The sequence below is a fragment of the Pinus tabuliformis genome, chromosome 8, assembly GCF_031772625.1.
Source record: "Pinus tabuliformis cultivar Carrire ecotype Pingquan chromosome 8, CPIR1, whole genome shotgun sequence".
Taxonomy (NCBI): Eukaryota; Viridiplantae; Streptophyta; class Pinopsida; order Pinales; family Pinaceae; genus Pinus; species Pinus tabuliformis.
The window spans coordinates 196,184,629-196,188,245 of NC_142294.1; the positions used below are offsets into that span (position 1 = coordinate 196,184,629).

At 31.9% G+C, this 3,617-nt stretch overlaps 1 long non-coding RNA gene across 2 annotated transcripts; it reads right to left on the reverse strand.

The window, feature by feature from the left end:
* Window positions 1–1,568: 1,568 nt before the first annotated feature.
* On the reverse strand, window positions 1,569–2,621 carry LOC149234799 (uncharacterized). Of its 2 annotated transcripts, XR_016268232.1 has the most exons (3): window positions 2,321–2,382; window positions 2,135–2,227; window positions 1,569–1,962 (listed from the first exon to the last, which is right to left on the reverse strand). It is a non-coding gene; the product is annotated as an uncharacterized LOC149234799 (long non-coding RNA). The 2 variants fall into 2 exon arrangements; XR_016268231.1 differs by having other exon boundaries at window positions 2,135–2,621.
* Between the last annotated feature and the right edge of the window lie 996 nt (window positions 2,622–3,617).

Genomic DNA, 3,617 nt, shown 5'->3' on the forward strand with positions numbered 1-3,617 from the left:
ATGACAGGTTTTGCTTCTAGTTTTGTGTCATTTTTTGCATCTATTTTTCATTCTCTTTTGCTTCCTATTTTGTGTCATTCTTTGCTTCCATTTTTGCATCATCATTTGCATCAAGTTTACACTGTATTTTGAATCCAATTTAACGTCTTTTTATGCATCCATTTTGTGTCAGTTTTTGCATCTAGTCTTATGCCAGGTTTTGTATCTAGTCTTACACTAGTTTTTGCTTCTATTTTTGCACCAGCTTTGGTGCCTATCTTTGCACCATGTGTTGAATTTGATTTAGCACCAAATTTTGCATCCATTTTTGTGCCCATTTTTGCATCTTTTTTTGGACCATTTTTTACATCCACATTTACGTTTGATTTGTCTCCATTTTTCCCATCTCATTTTGCACCATATTTTGCGTCATTTGTTTCATCCAATTTTGCATCATTTTTAACACCATCTCTTGCATCTAATGTTACATCATTTTGAGCATCCAAATTTGCATTTATATTTGCATCTTATGTTGAGTCATGTGTTGTGTCCACCTTTGCATCTTATTTTGTGTCTAATGGTACATTCAATTTAGAGCCATTTTTTACGTCTACTTTTGTATTTGTTTTTGCACCAAGTTTTGCATCCAATTTTAAGCTATTTTATGCCCCTTTTTGCACCATTTTTTTGTGTCTACTTGTGTCGAATGTTGCACCATTATTTACACCGACTTTTTCATCCAATTTTGCATTTTTTTGGTGTCTAGTTTTACATCGTTTTCACCATCCAAATTTGCATCTTTTTTTGCCTCATTTTGTGTCCACATTTGCATATAATTTTGTGTCTGAGTTCGAGCCTAAATTTGCATGTGATTAGGAATCATTTTTTACATCCAATATGGCATCCTTGGTTTCACCTTTTTTCAGCCCCATTTTGCATCTTGTTTTATGTCTTTTCTTACATCTTTTTTTTTTCCTTTTTTGCACCCAAGTTTGCATCCCAAATTTACACCATTATTTGCATCATCATTTGGCATATTAATTTGTAACGTTTTTTGCTTCTTTTTAACGCTCAACTTTGCATCTTATTTTACATCTAGTTGTCTTTTTTTGCATCTAATTTGGTGCCCATTTATGTGTCCTTGTTTTTGCCCAATTTGATATCCTTTTGTATGCCATGTTTTGTTCCCTTCTTTGTGTCAACTATTGCACAATTTTTCACTTCTAATTTAAAACACTTTGTATGTCAATTGTTTGCATTTTTGTATTAATTCCTAGTTTAACATCCAATTTTACTTTCAATTTTGCATCCATGGTTACATCCGCATTTGACTTCTTATATAGAGTATATTTTTCTTTACATATATGACCCCCTTTATAGATTCATAGTGAAATATATGATAGTTTCTAAATATCATTAAAGCAGATATCACAATTCAAAATCATTTGTAAAGAAATTTAAGAGAAATTGACAACATCCATCCAAAAAAATAACAATGTGTCATTAACAATTTTCAAAACATGTATAAAATAGCAGCATAATACTAATAAAATCAGTATTATTTTTAATCAAAACAAGTAAAATTCAAATATGATTAACAAATCAAAATATTTCATGAATATCGTTATTCTACGATAAATTAACAACATACATAAATCAAACTCATCGTATGATTACAAAATCAAAATGTCTCATTGATATAGGGTAAATTCACAACACCCATCTAAACATAGCAATGTCATTCTACACAATAATTTCTTCATAAAAAACAATGCATGTGCATGCATAGCTACCACCACCAAGATCATCCTCATGATCATATTGACCCTCCTCATTACTCTGATCCACATCATCACCAACACCGCAACTATCATCATCATCTCCTCCTTCACCACCATCATCCTCATCCTCATCCTCATCATCTCCTGATATATGTTGAACATAATTTGGATCATCGTCTTGGCAATCATTACCTATAGCATTCTGACAAAAAAAATCAATATTACATGTTAGTATTAATTACATAACGCAACGCATGTTTTTGTTATACAATATTAACCATAAAATGAGGTAAGATATAATATCTAATAGTACTAAAAAATAAAATGAAAATATGGTTTAAAAGTATATTGGAAATCCAACTAAGATTACATACCATAGAGTCCATCCAAACAACAAATTCAACCCATCTCTTTTGCTGTAGCACCTCCTTTTCCAAATGATTTGGAGGTCTTCCATATTTTAGTTCCTATCAATCAGTAAATAGGGAGAAATTAGATAACAATGACTTTCTTCTAGTACAAAATTTATTAAAAAAATATCACATGTTTAATATACTTACAAAGGTTGTTATCAGTGCTTTTAAACCTTTCTAGCCACTACGATAAGTGACTTTTGTCTTGGTTAACCTTGCCTTGGATGCCTTGTCCTTAAACATAAACCAATTCAATTTATTTTCACACAAATACATGTCTAAGATACTTATAAGTATTAATACATTCTAAATAATGTTTAATGAAAAATTCAATACCTGAATGCTCTCATTGCCGGCTTTTCTTTGTGCATCCAACTTCTCATATGATTTTACAAGTTCTTTCCATACTTTAAAAGGTATGTCAATAGGTCTTTGTTTCAGTCTTTGATCTTGAAGCATTTTTAAAATTTTTCTTGTTTGGTTAAAAATGTTGGTTCAAAAAAATCGAACAAGTAATTCACATCAATGGCATGGGGACTCTATGGATATGTGTAAAAAAATGGCTATAAAGAAAACATCCAAAAAACATATGAGCTCTCCCTTTGATGGTCACTTGGGGCATATGGCTGGAAAGGAACAACTCCATTTTCGAAAATGAAGGACAATCCTTTCTCAAAGTCCTTCCTAATATTTGCTCCAAATGTCTTAAAATGAAAAACAAAATTCAAACGTCATCCTTAAACATCTCCCTTAAATATAACGTTGGACCATAAATTCTTCACTTTTATTGTTATCGGCTCTGGAATGATTTTTCTATATGCAATTATATAATGAAATATGTGTGCACTAATGAAAAAACATCGAGTTTCATTTTTCATAATCACAAACAATGAAAAAAGAATCACACGTAACTAGCATCATTTTGGAAATTTTATATATATTAAAAATCTTTAACATGTTTTCCTCCCATATCTCATAAAAAGGTGTGAAATTTTTTATATACTCTCCAATAAGCACTACAACAAAACCAACGATTTGGAGGTTTTACACTAAGTTTTTCAACATCGAGCTTACTAGGGCTTGCACCACCTGGGTTATTAGTAAGAATCTCATGAGGTTTGCATAGCCATGATTATTAGAATCAAAATAGTAGGATTTTCACTAAAAAACAGTTCATAGAGCTTTCCTGCTGGGGAGAAAATCACAAGTTCAACTTCTGCAGTGCAGAGCACCGAGAGCTCGTAAGCTTTCTTCAGCAATCCACCTACGTTTGGAAAATGTAGCTTGCCTGCTGGCAATGTTCTCAATCCTCTTCCTCTGCATCTTTCCCCTCACTATTCTCGTATGTCCTCTTTCATTTTTCCCTCCAAACAAACCCTCTCAAATTGAGAAAGCAGAACAACTCACTCGATGAGAATCCGAATCCAATTATCGCTTCTAACAA